This window comes from Triticum dicoccoides, chromosome 7B, assembly GCF_002162155.2.
Source record: "Triticum dicoccoides isolate Atlit2015 ecotype Zavitan chromosome 7B, WEW_v2.0, whole genome shotgun sequence".
Classification (NCBI taxonomy): domain Eukaryota; kingdom Viridiplantae; phylum Streptophyta; class Magnoliopsida; order Poales; family Poaceae; genus Triticum; species Triticum dicoccoides.
In genome coordinates this window covers 279,961,458-279,981,880 of record NC_041393.1, presented here as the reverse complement: position 1 = coordinate 279,981,880, position 20,423 = coordinate 279,961,458, and positions in this window count along the sequence as shown.

Genomic DNA, 20,423 nt, shown 5'->3' with positions numbered 1-20,423 from the left:
TGTTGTAGTACTTGCTATTTTTCTAGCAGCTACATATGGATGAGAACATTACATGAAGTACTAAGATTTTTTGCTACAACTTTTGAACCATTGTTAAGCAACTCAATTTGAACTGATTGTTTTCAACATTATGTTTTTCCATAGAATGCTGAATCGAAACTACACACGAAACATCCTTGTGTGATTAGTTGCTTCATAACTAGTATTGAAGAGCAGGCACAAAGTTCCATTCCAAGCTACTTCGAATTTTTAAATGATGCATAAACAAAATACGAAGCTACCAAACTTACATAACGAGATGAGCAAACATTGTTCTTGATTACATAAGCAAATTGTCTTCAAACCATATACACAATAGATAAGCAAATTGTCTTCAACCTAGACACACAAGACATAAGCAAATTGTTTTCAACCCAGACACACAAGACGTAAGAAAACTGGTTAAAAAGGCAAGCACAAGCACAAGCAACACGAAGGCAGACTGTGATGTTTCTTCATCCCGCATAGTGGCAGTGGTAGTAGGGGTCAACTTCCTACGCCTTTGAAATTTCTGCACCTGTTGTGATGTTGTCGATTATCTTCCATGACTTGTAGGAGGTGTACGCATCTATAGTTGCGTACTCGATGAGGTGATCTGGCAGGAGGCTGATCCCCCACAGCTTATGGTCTTCCTTCTTGTCGATCTTCTTCTTCATGGTTTTGTAGAATCGGTGGATGAGGCTGCCTGCAACATCTGCCAAGGAGTCGTAATTTTTTACGCCGTTGGATGAAACTCTCTAGTTGCATTGAACTGTCGATGTACTTGTTGGGGTTGATCTCCAAACCAGATAGCTTCAGCTTCTCCTTGTCACCTCCAATGTAGAAACCGGCAAAGGTGAACAACTTCTCATGCTGCACCATGTCTTTTATGCGCTTAGGCCTGCAAGGGGAGAGACATATTGAAGATTAGTATTTTTTTTATGTTTGAATTTTTCAGTATGTTTGTTTTACAAGTGATGAATCCATGATGTAGATGCTTATATAGTATAATTAATGGATGAATGTAGTTCAGAAACTAGTAAACGCACCATGTTATTTTTCTTTTTGGAATATACAATTTGAGTCAATGATCTATGTGCTGCTTTAGTACTAGTTTAGTTTACTTTTGTTGAATACAGAAACACATACCAGTGCTTCACCAAGTTTTAGTTTTTTGCTGATGAAAATAATAACTGACAAAGTTCAGAAACTACTTCACTACATCAAGTTTAGAAACATGTTTTAATACATTGAGTGCAGAAAGTACACAATTGGATCAAGATCAGAAACTACACTAGTACATCAAGTCCAGTGCAGCAGATTCAAAATATATTATAGTGCGTCTATTTTGTGGAACTGCACTAGTGCATCCACTTTCACAAACTACAGCAGTACATCTAGTTGTGAAACAAGTTTAATGAAATTTTGAGGAAACAGTACTAAGTAAACAGATGAACCAAATATGGCAAATGAGTAGGATGGTTCACCATTTTGTGGCCGCTGCGATGTGGTACACCAGGCAAAGTTCCTCCACACATAGCTGCATAACTATTGCTCTCTACGGAGGTTCGTCTTCCTTGGTATACTCCACATCAATGCCGACGAACCTAGGAAACATGTCGCCAGCCTTCCTCCATAGCTTGTCGATCATATCGTCGTCCTTGTCTAGTTCGCTGGTGCAGACAACCTGCAACATCTCCTTGCCGTGTAGATCAACCCCTTTGAGGGTTTTGGTGTACGCGCGCTTCTCGCAGAGGACGTGAATGTCGTAGAGGTTGCTGCTCTGGTTGGACGTCTCGCCGCACTGACGCTTGGCAGACGGTTCATCCGCCATTGCCGTCCTCCGGCGATTGTGGGCTTCGAAGAGAGATGTTTCTGGCTTGTTTGTAGTGGAGATGGAAGCAGAAAAGGTGGTTCTCGTAATAAGGCAAAGTTGTAGTCAATTTGAAGCCCTTCTCACGTCTTTGTATGGGGACGTGGGGTTGGGGGTGGGCAGTTCATCACGGACGTTGGGGTAGTGCTCATGCGGTCGACGTTTGCAGCCCATCATGGCAACCACCCAATGTGTGGCGCGGTATGTAGGCCTGGAAGAACCAACCGTCCAAACGTAATTCTATGCATGGTCTTTTTTACTTTTCGAACGGATCTGTCTTGTGCAGGTGAACTTATTAGTTTCTGCTCCCACTTGTACGTCTTAGAAGGCGGTGATGATGGCGTTTTGTACTCCTCGACTGTGGGCACTTGGACTGGTGATTGATGTGTAGTTGGACTTATCAGTACAATGTCAGACTATGTGTGCCATGCTAATCTTTTAGAACATTTTTTGTTTTTTGAAAATGATTGTTTATGTGAACATAATCTTTGAAGGTATTTTTTACAGATAAATTAGTTTTTCATCAGTACATGTGTGTTATATTTGTACTTCCATTTTTTCTGCTTGCTAGAGGTATTTCCTTTTATGTACAGATGGGCTTTCTGAACTTGGACTTTCAGAACCATTCACAACTTTGTTTGAACGATGTTTTTTTATGTGTTCACGTGTGGGTTTGGTTACTCTGTCTTGAACTGATGGCTCAGAATTATCTGTACTTATGTAGTATAAGATTTTAAATTTTCTTTAACAATTTTACTCACTGTGGTCACTTGGACTGGTGATTGACGTGGAGTTGAACTTATTAATACAAAGGTTAGACTATGTGTGTCATGCTTATCTTTTAGAGCATTTTTTGTTTTTTGAAAATGATTGTTTATGTCAACATAATATTTGAAGGTATTTTTTACAGATAAATTAGTTTTTCATGAGTACATGTGTGTTATATTTGTACTTCCATTTTTTCTGTTTGCTGGAGGTATTTCTTTTTATGTACTGATGGGATTTCTGAACTTGGATTGGCAGAACCAGCCATAGCTTTGTTTGAACGATGTTTTTTTAGGTGTTTACATGTGGTTTTGGTTACTCTGTCCTGAACTAACGAGTAAGAATTACCTGTACTGATGTAGTATAAGAGTTTAAATTTTCTTTAACACATTTTTGCTGAGTTACTGGTCGACAGTAGTGTTGATGTTACATAAATCTAGATCAATTTTTTTTTCAAATATATTTGCGACTGTGTTCAAAAGGTTTATCAAATGGTTTACATAATAATGTCACTGGTCCAGCGGGCACAAATCACAAATTATATCTTAGCTATAGAACAGATCGAGAAATTGATGATAAAGCTGAATAAGTTTTGGTAACGACAGTGTTTCTGATATGATTTCTCATTGTGTACTGAGGCAACCGAGAGTACAAGCTTATTTTTTAAAGTGACGTAGCAGCATAACCACTATGTATTCTTCAGTCCTGAGCTCCTTCTAACTGGCCCTGAGTATTGTCCCTTGTCGCCGTCCTTTCCTGCTTGAGTCTTAGCAGCTTCATCGTCAGTTTCAGTTTCCTCGTCCCCAATACTGTCATCTTCATTGTCTTTGTCTGATTGGTCATCATTCTCGTCAAACTCTTCTTATTCATCCTCTTCATTTGATTTTTTGGAACTCTGGACCTTGCCCTGTTTCTGTTCAGTGAAATCGACCTCCTTGCCCACTTTGCATGTGCGGGCATTATGTCGATCAGTCCCCCCACACTTGCTGGAAGTGTAGCTGCTACGTGTGTCGTCTCCATTGGTAGAGACCTGGGCAGCTCCAATCTGCTTCTGTAGCTTTTGCTTGTTGGCAACGGCATCTGTGCGGTCTGGGCATGTGTGGTAATTATGATTGGTTACCCAGTTGCAGAATCCGCATGCCCTTACCCCTAGAGGTTTACCGTCCGGGCCGTATTCCACGCGTTTGATGTGGCGTGGTGGCTTTTTGGATGTTGCTTTTGCTGCTTTCACTACATGCGTCTTACTCTTCCTCCCCTTTTGTGCATGAGAATATGGGTGGTATAATTACCCTTTGTTTTTGCTGCTGCTGGTAGGATCTCCTATTGTCATGTCGTTCTCCTAGAGCACCGTCCAGTTCATGATCTTGCACATGGGCATGTTGCTGCTCTTGAGTGTGCACATGGGTAAGCTCTGATTGTTGTTGCTCCTCCTCCCCGTTGTCGTATGGGTCAATATCTCCCATATGTTTCATCTCGGATAAGATTGTAGCGATATCCTTCTCAAGTTTTTCTGCTTCATTGTCCACGACACCTCCGTTTTCAGAAGAATGGATGGCGTTGAGTTCTTCTTCAAGTTTTTCCATGACGACCCATGACCTTGCCATTTGGTCTTGGCTTCTCAAGCTTTTCCTATGCACTCTCAAAACCTGCTATAGCAGAGCGCTTTCAATGCAGTATCGGGAGGTCTTGTTTGGCGTTACTGTCCTCAAGTCATTTCTACTGAAGGTTGGTTGGATGTTCGGGCCTTTGGTGTATCTCCTGAGGATGTATTTCTCTGGAACGCTGGTAGCCTTAATTGTTTGCATCATGCACATGACATGCACGCAGAAAATACCTATTTTTTTGGAAGAAGTGCATGTTTTCTATCATTTCATTCGAACAAAAACTTTTGCAAAAATAAGTAGTACAGTGTGTAACATTTTTTTAGTCCTCACCTATGTGGTCCCAGAGCTTGCACTCGCAGTCGTATATTTCTCCCACGGGGTCTGCAACCACCCGGAACGCGTGCTGAGACCACGCAGACGATTTTTTTGGTTAGTTGTAGCGCACAAGGTACTTTGTGGGCTCTTCCATCTCCGTCACCGTGAAGAGGGTGCTCAGCTTTAGCCTTTTTCTGATCTCGCTATACACAGCTCATGAGTAAAGTTTTGCCATCTGAGTGTCAAACCAATAGAGGGTCAGCGTCTTTTTTTTCTACGCAAACAAGAGTGTTGAACAATTTATTAGTTTTTTGGCAGCAAAAACTTGTCTAACTAAGAAAGAATTACTTTAGTAAGCACATTATTTTTCTTACGACATGTGATAGAGCTATACCCGGTTACCCATTGTCTCCTGGTTTTCTGCCTGCCTCCTGTTTTTGACCCAGGTGTTTACCTGGCTGACAAACTGGTGCAGGTTTTGTCTCTCACATACATAGTTCTTCTTCAACACATAGTTCATGCTCTCACTCTGTTGTGTCGATGTCATTCTGGCACTGAAAATTTCTTTGAAGTAAGTTGTTATCCATCTCTCGTGCTCGTTCCACATTGCCACCATCGTGGCATCATCATGGAGGTTGTACGTATCCATGAGTTCTTTCCAGGCAGTCTCAAACTCAGTTGGCATGAGGGGCCAGTTCAGTATTGCTATGAATTCATCCTTAAAGGTTTTGTGGAGGTTGTGCAGGTACGCGAGGTGTTCTGTACTTCTTCATAATATGCCAGTGACATAGCTTGTGTACTGTGTTCCTGAAAACATCTGGGATCGCCAAAGCCATTGCCGGGCACTGGTCTGGTAATGAGAAAATAGACGTGGAGTGGTCAACATATGGTTGTACATATATACAAATAGAACTGACACATCATTTTTACTGTGTTATTTTCGTTTTTTTTACAGGGAGGTGTGGGTTTAGGGTTAGGGGGGTTTGCGGTTGTACCTATGAGGATCCATGTAGGAGCCTACCCTCTCATGCATTTTAAAAATGTTTTGAAAAGCCATCTGAATGAATCTGCATCCTCATCTCTTATCAGGGCGAAAGCAAAGATTGTAGTCTGAAAGTGGTTGTTAGTACACACAAACACTCCTAGTGGCATATGGTATTTGTTGGTCTTATATGTGGTGTCAAACGTCACGCAATCACCAAAGTCTTGATATGCCCCTCGGCAGCTCGCGTTCGCACAGAATATGTTCTTCACTCTGTCGGACTCATCAAGTTGTATGAGACAGAAGAATTCCCTGTTTATTGCTTTCATCTCATTAAAGAAGTTGACAGTCTTCAGGACATCATCCACGTCATCCATCCTTGAATTCTTTGCTTTGCAACATATTATAAGTGAATAGTCATTGGAAAAATTCATGTTGAACTGGCAACAAGTAATGCCTTGTGTAATATATTTGTACTGACAGATGAAAAAAGATGAAGTTTTTTTTGGGAGGAGAACAATTTGTACTTACATGTTAATTAGGTCTTTGGCATTCATTTCGAGGAAGTAGCTACCGGGGTCATCGCCACCCAGTATGCTCGTGATTGGCACGTGTTAAGTGCCTTTGAACTACAGGCACTTGACGTACTACACGATTGTCTTGTCAAAGTTTTTGCGGGAGTGCAAGAAGACAAGCATTTGTGGGGTGAGCTGTAGCCTGTGGTTGTGTTCCTAGATTATCTCTTTTACGACAAGTGTTCCATCCTTTTCCCTCTTCATTCTTATTTTAGCCCCGCTGTTAGTCCTGTCTGTGGTCTTGTTCCGCTGTCTATTTGCTTCTGACACCTTCGATTCATAGACTCCGTAGCACATGCAATGAATGTAGATTCTTTTCTCAACCTTGGGGCATTCCCTGACAGCAAAACCCATGTGCTTTGCATAGATGTTGTAGAAGTTCTTTGCTTCTTCGAAACTTTCAAAGTGCATCTCTAGCCTTGGAAGAACATAAGATTCAATGTTAGGTGGCTGCACGCAACAGTGAGCAAACAGAAACACAGTGATGAAAATGTTAGATGGGGTTGTCATAGTACTAGTGGGTGGACTGTGCTTGTATGTTTTTTTCTTAATGGATACTTACATGTGTATAGCTCTTTGCTGCATCCGGTGTTTGCTGTTCACCCTCGTGTATGGGCGCGGGTGGTGTCACCCTTGGCACATGCAACAATGCATCGCTTGGAGGGAGAAATGTTGATGAAGCTCTCCATCTCTCATTTTATGGTCGTCTTGCCTCAGATTCGTTGTGAGATTGCTCCTGTCTATATGGCTCATATCTTCTACTCTGCACCCTGCTAGAGTGGTGAACATTCCTGTCTCTTTTGCCTGGTCTTCCCGTCGCAACCGCTTTTGCAGCACGGATGATTGATGTTGATGGAGCGACTGGTGAAAGCTTGGGTGTCCTTGCCTTTCTGCCTGTGCTAGGGAAGGAAAAAAAATTCTGGGGACATTGCAGACCTTGTTGCATCCCAGCAGTGGCAAAGCTTGTATTCCCAGCAATTGGTGTTTGGCAGAGAAGAACTAGACTGTGCTTCTGATGATTCTAGTGTAGCTTGAAATCTGCCTGTATTGTTGAAGTATCCAAGTGCTATTTCTGGTGTTACCCAACTAGGCGGTGCCTCATTCTGCCTGGCTCATCAAACCTTCCCTACGTGTGCTGCCTTGCTTGTTTGTGAAATGACATTCAATAGTTTTGGGATTAATCTTTTCTGCATTTTCTGGTGTACATGATATTGGTAACATGTCATGTAATGAAGGTAATGTACAAGTTGAACTTGCCCCTTTTTGTAATCTGACATAGTTTCAGTCAAACTGATGTATGGATAAGTTAAGAACTGATGTACTGATGTAAAGCTTTTATCACTGATGCATCTGCTATGTATAGCTTTTTTATTTTTATTTCTCTCTAGAGCTGATGAATGAACATATGGTGCACTACTTGTAAGCTAAGCATTGAACTTTCTAACAATGTGAATATATATATAAACATGAACGAATGTCTTCTCTTATTTTTTCATGTTGAACTTATGCATCTACATTACAAGTACTCCTAGTTTCTGCATCATAACTTACTGTGTTACAATTGTTTATTTTTTTCAGCAACAGTCTTTTTACTCGTTCGAACTGACGCAACTACATGACATGTACTCTTACAAATAACAACATACAATTTTCAGTGGTAGCTGAACCTTAGTACTAGCTACTTCGACTGATGCATAAGTTTAAGTTTTTTTGACTTGAACTGAAGCTAGCATATTAGAGGTATTGACAGTAACCTCAACATCCAAATTGTGCATCAAGTGGCAGGGGTGTAATGAACTGATGCAAGCATTTGCAATGTACTGTCAGCTTCTGCATGATCGGAACATGTGTCACTGATGCAGCACACATGTAGTACTGAAGAACCTAATGGTGTAACCTATAGGCAGAGCATAGAAGCACTGATGAACTAATGAACTGACACAAACGTGGTATCTATCTTCATTCAAACCCAGATCTGAAAACAAATTATGAGGAAAATTAGTGTGGGATGCAGACATCACCTGTGGTGGCATCTTCTTGCATCTAACTTCTTCTTCTTCCTCTCGTTTGCGGCATATTGGCATAATCTTGGAAGGCAGAGCCATTGTTGAAAGCAAGGAGCTTGGGGAGACAACGACGCTCCTGCTTGTGGTGGAGCTCCGTCGACGAGGCCCGGCGAGGGGTGGAGACGGGAGGCGTCGATCACGGCCCAGGCGAAGCTCCGGCACCAGGTGACGAGGATGCGCACGGGGAATCTCCGGCACCAGGCGACATGGAGGCACGCGGGGAAGCTCCTGCACCAGATGGCAGGGAGGTGCGCAGGGAGGCTCCGACGCCCGGCGGTGCTGAGGTGGGCAGGAAGGCTCCGACGCCCAATGGCAGGGAGGCGCGGAGCGAGCGATGGTGGCAGCGGTCGGGCCGGCAGGATGGCTTGGTGGCGGCACGTCGGGGGAGTGGTGGTGGGGATCGGGGTGGGGGTCGGGGTCGGCGGTGCAAAGTCACCGTCGGGTGGGTCACGGCGCCGCGGGCTCCCTCACTCCGGTTGCTGTCGTCGCTCGCTTGCACTTGATAGCTGCCTCAGGCAGTAGGAAGCGGGTTAGGTTGGGGAGGGTCGCATCGGGGTAGTTTCTACCCTGTAGGCGCGTCCCGCCCTTATAGGGCCGGGGGTAACAAAATAATATTCTGTTACTAGTAACAGAATAGTCCAGCCCTATATATATATATATATATATATATTCATAAACACTATTCTGATCACGGGATGAGAATAATATTCTAATCACAACCTGACCTGCCCCGCTAGTAGTACATTGAACTTCCCTGTGAACTAGGTTGAACTTCCGCCAACATTGCCCAAATGGGGCTGGCGATACCGTTGGAAAGCTATGGACACCAGTATCATGACCCAACTTAAATGTTTCGCAAAATATAAGCGGTTTAAGAGCAGTTTTGAAAACCGTTTTTTTCTTCACACCAAAAACGTGAATCGTATTTTAGATCGCATTTCTAAAACGTTTATCGAAATGAGGCATATAATATGGTGTTGGAAAGATGCCGCAAAACTGCTACTTCCACATGCTGAATGTTTTATCTAATTCCCTATGGTTAATGAGTAATTTGAAAAAACGTAAAATTTCACAAACCGAACAGCCGAGTTCGTATTTTTGACGTCATTTCTAAACGGCTAATCCAATTGAGGCATATGATATGGCGTTGGCAAGCTTATGAAAATGCGCTACTCTTTCATTTTAATTGTTTTAATAATTTTGAACGGTTTAAAAGTAATTTAGAAAATGGTACAAGTCCTATCGAGTTTGTATTTTTGAGCTAATTTTTTAACCGTGCGTCTGAATGCAAGAAATGATATGGCGTTGGAAAGATTGAATAAATGCGAAACTTTTTGGTATGTATTATTTCTCCCAGTTCTGTATGGTTTTAAGTCAGTTTTTAAAATGGTGAAATAGGTATTTTTGTCGTTTTTTCTACAAACTTTATTGGAATTACGCAAATGATATACCGTTGAAAAGCTACGGAAAATGCGAAACTTTTTCACGTTGACAGTTTTCTCCGATTCCTAGCCGTTTTCAAGTAATTTCAAAAGACGAGATCATTTGTTTTGCCTTTATCGCGAAACAGATTCGCAAAAATGCATTGCGTGAAGTACCTGAACTTCTCGGTATGAAACCTTGAACTTGACTCTGTTTTTCACGTGCTTTTTTTGCCCGTAGCTCTCCATCCACGCACCGAAACACTCACCAGAATTGGGCAAGTGATATACTGATGGAAAGCTGCTGTAGACACGCAACTTTCCCGTGTTGATCATTTTTTCATACTCGCAACGGTTTTAAAAGTTTTTCATCTGAAATTCATTCAGTGTAGTAGTTGAACTTCTAGCTGTTTTCACGTTGAACTTCCGTGACGTATTTTTGTTTGTAATTTTCTCATACATTCATCAATATCACACAAATGATATTTCTTTTGTACAAACCTCTCCCACAATAATTTTTTAAACTTTCTTCAACTGAGGACTTGAACTTACACAAATGATTTCCTATTGTTTTGAAGTAAATTAGAAAATGACGAGATCATGATTTCTGCCTTCCTCGCGAATGGAAATACACTGCGTGAAGGAGTTGAACTTCTCGTGCATGTCTGTTCGAACTTCACACTGTTTTTAACATGTTGTTTTTCACACTGAACTTCTAGGACGTGTCTGTTCGAACTTCACTTTGTTTTTTATGTGCTGATTTTTTACGTGGTATTTTTTGCACTACGTGAAGTAATTGAACTTCTGGGGCATCTCTGTTTGAACTTCACTCCGTTTCACTTTTTTAATATTTTTTATATGAAATACACACCATGTAGTACGTGAAGTTCCGATTGTTATCACTTTGAACTTCTCTCTGGTTTGAGAGAATTATTTGAAAACACAAAAAATAACATATTTGTTATGTATTTTAGACATCTAAATACACGATGAACCTCTCTCAGAAGAATTTTTCAACTTTTCCTCGCCGAGCACTTGAACTCCTAACAACCATTTTTTTCGTTTATGAGTTGTTTTTAAAAGTGCAAAAAATGGTGTTGTGTTTTTTATTTTTGGAACAGGTAAATCCTATGTTTTAAAACTCCGAACTTCTCTGTTATTTCAATTTGAACTTCACCTTTTTATATTTTGAGTAAAGAATTGTATTCAATTTTTATACTGAAAAATCGAACATGGAAATACAAGGTGAACCTCTCTCGCAAAAAAATTGAACTTCCCCAGAAAGAGCACTTGAACTTCTTGCAACAAACCTTTTAAACTTTTATTTTGCTATACTTTTATTCTCACCTGAAATGCATTCCTTGCAGTACTTGAACTTCTCATTGTTTTCACTATGAACTTCTTTCCACAGGTAAATTTTTTTTGAATACATCAAAACGTGTTTTAAATGGTATACATGAAAATTTTAAACCGTTCATCAAAATGTAGCACATAATATACCAGGTGGAAAGCTTATGAATCCCATCAAGTTTTTCATGTAGACATGTATTACAAATTCGTTGCCGTTTGAGAGAAGTTTTTAAAATGGCAAAACAACATTGTTTTTTGCTTTTTAAAACAACATATAAATGAACGACGGGCGTGTCATAAATATAATTTTTGAACCATGCAGGGTGGAGCACATGAACTTCTTGTAACAAACATTTTAGGCTTTTAGTTTTGTATTCTTTTATTCTCTTTTGAAATGAAGTAGTTGACCTTCTCACTGTTTTCACCTTGAACTTCTGTCACGTATTTTTGTTCAACCTTTCTCACAAGAATTTTTGAACTTTCTCGGGTAGAGCACTTGACCTTCTAGAAACAAAAAATTTAGCATTTTCTTTTTCATTCTTTTTTAATACAAAATGCACACCGTGTAGTACTTGAACTTCTCGTAGTTATCAATCTGAACTTCTCTCAGTTATGTGAAAATATCTGAGTTTTTTATGAATATTAATCTAAATTTCTTAATCCTTTTTATGAATTTTGAAGCACTCTATTTTTAAAAGTTGAACTTCTTGTTATTTTATTTTTGAACTTTTTGTTTCCATTCTTTAATAACGAGAAAAAATTGAGTTTTCTATAATCATCGAACTTCTCCATTTTTTTAATATGGACTTCCTTGTTTTATTTCTTAATCTTTTTCCTTCAATTTGAACTCCATGATTGATTTTTTTCAATACTAAGGGACATCTGAGTATTTTAATAATGGTAAAATCTTAGTTTCTAAATAAACATCAAACCACTTCGTTATTTTCGTATGAACTTCTAGTTTTTTTAGAATGGGGAAAATCTATTTTTAAACTTTTTTTAGTTGTTCCTTTAATTTTAACTTCTTCATTTTATACTTTAGTAACGAGAAAAATTTGAGTTTTTCATAATCTTTGGACTTCTCTTTTATTTTAATTTGAACTTATTAGTCTTATTCTTAGAAAACATACTTTTTAAATAAGCATCAAACTTTTTTATAAATTAAACTTTATATCTTTTATTTTTCCAAGAAACAGAGATAATTTGATTTTTTTTTCATCCATCGTACTTCTCCTTTTTTTTGTTTGAACTTCTTCATTTTATTTTTTAGTAACATGGAAAATCTGAGTTTTGTCATAAATATGGAACTTGTCTATTTTGTAATTTCTTGCTTTATTTCTTTCTGTAAATATAATATCCTAGGTTTGTAATAAATATTGAATTGACCAATATGTCAATTTCAACTTCTAGCATTTTTTTTATTTTAGAAACAATCAAAGTCTTTTTTATGATTTTTGAACTTCTCTATTTTTAAAATTTGAACTTCTTGTTTTTAATTTTAGAAATGGTGAAATGTCCGCTTCTAAGTGTCTTTTACTTTTGAACTGCTCTATTATTTCTGTTTGAACTTCATATGATCTTCTTGATTGTTTTTAGTGATTGAAGAAATTTGAGGTTTTAGTAAACATTGACCGCTCCGCTTCTAGGTTTATTTACTGTGTGTTGTGAGTAGAACTCCGAACTTCAGGTGTCGGTGTATTTGAACTTATGCGATATTAGTAAACTAAAATAGAGCCAATTTGCGCAATTTTTGAATCTTTTCTAAATGGTTGACCTTGAACTTCTCGCCATTTTTCACTATACACACCTTTTTTGTATGTAATAACTTTTCTATGTAAAATGTCTTCCTCAATGTATATCAGCTTACCTAAAAAATGTACGTGAGCTTATTTTTTCAGTGGTGTTTTTCTTTCTAACATGGCACCACATAGATCCCTTAAATCCCTTTCGGCTTCATACCTTCTAATGCAATGTTTTTGCACGGCATGCATGTTTATAGAAATTACAGAAGTTAATTGGTTCGAGATAAAAGGAAACACTAAAATAATTTATTTCCATTTTTGGCATAACCACCGGCACCTTAGGAACGTATCCATTTTTATCTGCACTTGCTCTTTTTTTTGGAGGCTCCACTCCTCTCTGCTGTAATTTCCCAACACGAGACTATACAATTTTTTTGAATTAATACAATCTTCAACCTGGAGTCAGCCTTGGACTGCACAATCACGTGAAATCATACAGGAAGTGTTATGCATTTGTAGTAAGATATTATGTACAACAGTCGCGTACAATATGCATCAAACTTCAACCTGGAGTCACATTGGACTGCAAGACCAAATTTTAGAAACAATGAAGTAAGTAGAGAGGGGGTGGAAGGGAGATTCTTGCGGTCCTTTATTCGCTCGAGCGGGAGAACCAACGTTGTTGCACGAGACCGAAGAGAACATCTCAGGCGAGGATGATGAACTGGGGCATGGGATTTCCTGTCGATGAACATGTAACAATGGACAGAGTGCTCACAACCTGCCCAAGGCGTTGACCGCGACCTTCAGAGGGAGCTGCCATGACCTGCCCTCACACACACCTCGGATGAAGCTAGATCCAAGGAGGACACATGCATCAAATCCGTGTTAGTGACCAAGTAGCGTTGTGTGGAACTCCTTGTTGCACAGTACTCAAAATAGAGGAACAAACTGATTCATGGCCTCACCACCAATTTTATCTACAACGAAGAAGGTATGAATTTCTCATAAGAACTGAAATTTCCCCAAGCTGGGGCTGTTGTACCTCCAGGTGCTGCATACTTGAACTGCCGGAGGTTGGGGCGACGAACACCCTTGGTGTTGTGGCTGTGGAACCCCACCGGGAGGAGGCTGCGAGGCGGCGATGGAGCCTCGCCAGGGCCATCGCAAAATGGATGCAAAAGAAAAGAATTTTCTGGACACATCATATATGTGTGCACCTAACTTTGATCCGTCTCGAAATCAAAATTTTGGACCACTTATATATCATAGTCAAGAAACGTTAGTCTATTATAGGCGTATCAACAAACATGTATAGAGCACGAAACCACATCTGATTTAACAAAGTTTTTGTGAGTATTTATTAGACTTAACATCGGGTTCATCCCACCACCACAAAAAAATTTATCCTTCAAGTATATGTCACTAAACTGCAGCTAGAGGTATGTCTTTTTACCAATGCAGTGTTGTAGTATATTTACTTGAACACTCGTTTAGGTAACTACCAATGATTCTATGTCGGGTGTTTCCCCCCAAAAGTATGCTCTTGTCCTCTCCTATTTGTATTTTCTAACCTCCACATCATCTCTCTCTTATCCATTTTTCTTCTCCATGGCTCCATGTGATGTAGCAGCAGAAAAAAAGCTGATGTCCAAAGCTAGCAAAACAGTAGTTGATCCACCAAACAAAAGGCACAACGTACAGTAGAACAAGTAGTACAACAGCTAGATAGTGTTTCATCTGGAGCCATCTTTAACGCAGAACTATCATCAGTCTACCACAGAACAAACACAACACAGAATCTAACACATAAGTGACTCACATATAGAGGAGCATAGGAGGTCAATGGGCTATGGGTGACAGAGAAGACAATGAGAGTTGGTCGTAGAAAGCCCCATCCTTCCATGGGCGAGGTGGTTGTGGTCGGAGGATGGATCCAGCGACCCCCGCAACATTTTTGTGCAGGGATCCGGCGAGCACGCCATGGCGTCCACCACACGCAGAGGAAGATGAAGGAGGGTGGCAGAGAAGACACAAGCATGAAGGTCACATTGTAGGACTCAGGCAGGTCGCCGCTTCAGCCTTGGGCTTGTCATCGAGGGTGCTGTGGGAGACCCACATTGAGAACCTGGATGGACTGCTCGCGCTAGAGGCGTTGAACTTCTTTTGCTCGAGCTGGATGGTTGGGCCGCCGGCGCGGGCATGGCCAAGGGAAGAACAAGGAGGAGGCATGGGTGGGGCAGAGCCAGGAGGCGGCATCCACGGTGAGTTCAGATGCTCGTTGGGGGAAGCGCCGGAGGAGGAGCGTCAGGGAGAAGTGGTTCAGCGTGGGGGAGGGGGCGGTGTGGAGCAGCGCTGGCCCATAGTGGTCGGGATGTGCGACGTGGGCAGGGCGGCGACGCGCTAGGAGAAGAGGACGCGGTGTGTCGCGAGACCGTACGGCGGCATGCTGGAAGGCGGGGAGGCGGCACACCGCGGGGTGGGGAGGTGGTCGCGGCGCTGGTGAGCGGGGTGTGGGGCTCGGAGTCGATGGATCTAGGGCGTGGGGACGGTGGCCGTCGCTGGCGGCGAGAGGGGGGCGGGGGGTAGCGCGGGTGAGGGCGATCTGGGGCAGGGCAGGAGATTGCGGGGGATGGAATCGGGTTGGGTGTCTTTTTACTACCTTCGACTTCAGAAACACCTAATCGGGCCTATATAGGGCCGCTGTGATCCAAATAACTATTTTGATCCCGGAATCAAAAGACTGCTACTACATATATATATATATATATATATATATATATATATATATATATATATATATGTCAATTAGGCTTTAAGTGCATACTTGTTGGTGAAAGTGTTGTCCAATGGGAATTATATTTTGTATTACTCATGTAGCCTACAAAGTCTATCGCACAGCCTTGTAACTTCTTATTCCATTTCTAAATTTGTACTAGTCCTCTATACCGTATATTGCGCTACTCGTACTACTATCTCCCTTTGGTTTATTGTTCCCCTTCATAATTTATGTCAAATTTTGACCATAAATTTAACTAACTAAATGTTAATGCATGTCATGAAAAATTATATTGTTTGATTCGTATTTGGAACATAGTTTCCAATGGTATAATTTTCGGTCACATGCATTGACATTTTGTTAGTTAAACATATGGTTGAAATGTGACACTAAATACGACTAGTAAGTAGTACATTAGTAGGACTAGTATACATTGGTCAAATTACTCATCATGTCCTCACATTGAATTGACATGACAACACGCTGCGCGTGAGGTGACGCAAGAGTCCCGGCGGCGTGTTCGGCTCACCCCTCTCGTACTACAGCATCACTCTCTAATTCTCAACAAAATCACTCTCCCATTCTCACCCGGTCTCGCCACCTCCCAGCCGCCGCCTTGTTCCGATCCATTTGGTACGATGAGAGATGCGGGACTGGAGTTGCTATACTTCATTGCAAGTAGTCAAAAGGGAGACGCTGAAAAAGATCAATCTCAACAAGGATGCTCTTCAAGCTAGCCGGATGAAGGAAGGAACCAGCGAGGCCGCTCCTCTGAGTATTCGTCCCGTCGCCCTGTATTATGATTTCGAACTTTATGGGGTTTTCAAATCTTTAGAGTCTACATGTGGCAATGAAGTTGAGACCCCAGTTTGTTCTGGTATTGTGGACTTCAGATTTGGAGTACCACTTATCTATCGAAATCTTTCATCATTTACTTAAAACAGTCAATTGATCATACATTGCCGATGCAAGTCCAAGAAGGATTGGATGATGCTGCCAGCTGGCGTCAAGTTCGATCCCATGGATCAGGAGCTGATCGAGCAACTTGAGGCCAAAGTGAGTGTTGACAGTGAGAGATCTCACCCTCTCATCGATTTGTTCATACCAACCATCGACAGCGAGCACGACATATGCTACACCCATCCTGAGAAACTTCTAGGTGAGACATTGATCGGCCGTCTACTTGCACAAACATATTTGACAGTTAATAAAAAGTGAAACCAAGTGACTGCAACATGCCAAAAATGTTATGAAAATGCCAACTACGTACACTAAAAACTGTATTCGACAATACTGCAGGTATCACACTAAGTGGCCTAACAAGGCATTTCTTCCAGCACAACTCCAGGGCATTCAAAAGGGGCACACGGACGCGTCGCAAGATACAGTCGGAGTGCAGCGTGCACACGATGTGGCACAAGACCGGCAATACCTTGTTGGTGATGGTCAATGGCCGGAAGACGCGCAACAAAAAGGTTCTAGTGTTGCACACCAATAAGAACTTTGACCAGCAGAGAACCAACTGGATGATGCACCAGTACCACCACGGGGACCTACAGAAATAGAAGGAGTGGGAGATGGCCCTCTATAAGATTTTCTACTAGACGAACACTATGGCCAGGACTAAAAATATTATAAGTTAGTTTGGTATGGGTACTTGTACTACCTGGTCATCTGCAAGTTGATATTGTTGTTAAGGATCTTTTGGTATGAACTTGGCATTTGCTTCCAACCATCATGTCGAGGGTCGACGTGGATATAAAGATGAATCATTTGTTTCAAAATGAATTGTCAGGCACCTGATTTTTATTTGATGGGTAGCATAAGCACCTGCCGTTCGAATTCCCAGTTCTCCAAATTTTTTACATCTTTGAAATACGCAGGGGATCCATCCGGTTTCACAGGCTGATAGTTGGACTGGCATGTCAAGACTGGGCTCTGGCATGCCAAGCCCAACTACAAATTGTTAAAAGATAGTTAATTGTCACGACCTCGATCATGAAGCGCCTCCCATGGACTAAAAAAGGCCTAGTGCGTTATTATTAGTTAAAATTTGTAAAATATTCCACAATGAAAATAAATATGTAAAATGCAATGAATTGAGTCTACTTTCACTGGAAACCATCCGATTTGCATGAAATTCGTCCGTGGAGCCACAAGACGGCTGTCCATACAGAGCCTAACCATACGAAACCAGCAGGTCCATGGTCGTACGCAAGCAAGTGCATGCACTTATTATCACAATGGAAAAATAATGCTGACGTCTGAGATCCAGCAAGTATATTTCAATGTAGTCAATAAATGAGAGAATTCTGCAAGTACATACTGATAACTGGGATCCAGCAAGTATATTGTTTTTTCAGGTCGAGCAAGTTTCAACTAGGCTGTAGACTATCAAGGCTTTGGTTTTGCTTCAAATAGGCCCAGCCCATGACGACAACGGGGCATAAAGATCCAGCAGGTATCTTCTGATCTCTAGCCTGCCAGCCTTAGTTATATTTTGTCTTAGAACATCCGTAGGTAGGTTTTTTACTCAATCAAACACACAGCCCAGTTCTATTTTCCTCTTGAAACACCATGTCCTACTTCCATTTTCTAATCTCTACCTATAGTTTTACTAGTTCATATACACGTATTATTATAAGGAAAATACATAAAGTTCCCTTTCATCTTTACATCCTTATTTTTTTTGTTTTCCCTCCCAGTGCTAACTTTTTTACCACTGGTTTTCCCTTAATCTAACTCAATTGTCCCACGTCTAATTAGCTTACAAAAAGAAAACAATATTTTTTGGCAAATCAATATGTTCTTAAAAAATAAATGTTTCCCATTTCTGGATTATAATAGTTTGGACTCCACCAAAATATGCAAAATAAGGTTGAACTTTTTGACCGTGGTCCTGGGCAGAAATATGGGTTGCGATAAATTCCTTAAGAATTAGCAAATGGGCTGCAAATTATTATAAAAAATAGCAAATGGGCTCTATGTTGTCTGCCATAGATTTGGAGGCTGACTTGTGGGCCTACTAAGTTCATGCGTACATAAGGTTTCTCAAAAAAAGAAACTTAGTCAACCATCGAATCTACCAGCATCAGACCGTTAGATGTCAATCTAAGAGAAATCGTGCTTCTTCAGTCTCTAAACTTGCTGCTCCAGCCGCCCAAATCAACACCGGCGGAACCGCCTGCTCACTCCTCGCGTGGCCGGCTGTGCTGCCGGGAAGGCCTCACGACCCCACCATACTCGCATCCCTGGCCTAGCTATCCCTCTACTCACCCACACCTCCTGTTATTCTCTAGCGACGGCAGCCATCCACTACGGCCGAACAAATAAACCATCATACCCACTCCGCGTGGGAAACAACTGCCAAGTCTTCCTCAGCTCCGGGTCGTTCCCTTACTTGGCCTCGCCGTCGTCCACCGCCTTGGTGCTCTCGGCACGGCGTGGTCAACGAACGACATCCATCGGAAGAGGACTGTACGTGGAGAGACTAGCAGCTGGGTCCACAGCCGCACGCAAGGACGTGCCTCCTTTTGTGTGTGTAGGAAGTGCCTCCTTATTATGCGCAAAATAATGATTCCTCCTCCTGACAGCTGGGACCCACCAGAAGGGCCACTGTATTTTGCAAAAAAAATATTCCCCTCGCTGACACCTCGGATCCACCAGCTATTACGCACAAAAATAATGAATAGCCCTGCTGCTAGGTCGGTCCCACCATATTTGGAGGCTGACTTGTTTGCCAACTAAGTTGACGCAGACGCAGGGCTTTGTCAACTTAGTCAATATAAACGATTCTAGCTGCGGTGACCGTATGATGTCCATCCAACGGTCGTCGTGCTTCTTCAACCTCTGGTCTTCTTGCTCCTACCGCTCAAACCAGCGTCGACCGCGCCGCCTACTCCTGCCACTCAAACCAGTGTCGACCGTGCCGCCAGCTCCTGCTCCCGTGTCCAGTTGTGCTGCCACACAAGCCTCATCGCCCAAGCCTACTCCCACTGCTAGCCAGGCCTTCCCTCTACTCATACACACCCCCTGTTATTCTCTGGAGACGACAGCCTCAAACTGCAGTCGAAGCAGTCAACCCTCATACTCCCCTCCCCGTGGGCATCCACTTTTGTGTATTCCCCGGCTCCGAGTCGTTCCCTTCCCAAGTCGCGCTGTCATCCACCACCTTGGTGCTCTTGGGCAGTAAGGCGCCGTCAATGCGGTCAACGAACGACAGCCATCAGAAGAGGACTGTAAGTGGAGAGGCTGATAGCTGGGTCCATGGTCGCACGCAAGGAAGAGCCTCCTTATATACGCGCAAAATAATGATTCCTCCAAGTGACACCTCAGACCTACTGGAAGGGCCTTTGGATTCCGCGAAAAAATGTCCCCCCTGACAGGTGGGACCCATCGGCTTTATCTTCACACTGAAGGAACTGCCTTCTTACCCCCTGACATCTGGGAACCACCAGGTTGAAGCGAAGGTAGCGTTATCTGTCTGGCCGCAAGCGTGTGCGTACGTAGCGGTCAATCAGTCTCTCCGCAGTGATGTACCGTGGCCGAGTAAGGAGAGGCACGTGTTGAAGTAGAGGCGCCGACGTAGCATGTCACACAGTCCCGTCTATATCATGTACACGTACGTACGACCATGCTGCAATAGTAAATATGGCTATGTACATACATACGGACGGGGTCTCGAACGCCTACTCGCGCATACTTACGGCTAGGGCTCGTGTACATGGAGAGGCGGTGGAGGGCAGCAACAGTGTCATGTTCATCGGCAGCCAACCGGCTGGGTCGGAACGGAGGAAACATCGTCGTGTTCGCCGGGAGCCAAGTGACTGGGTCAGAACGCATCCTATTCACCGAGAGGCAACAGACTAGGTCAGAATGGGTCGTGTTCAATGGGAGCCAACTAGCTTGGATGGAACAGCCGGAACGGGGCCTC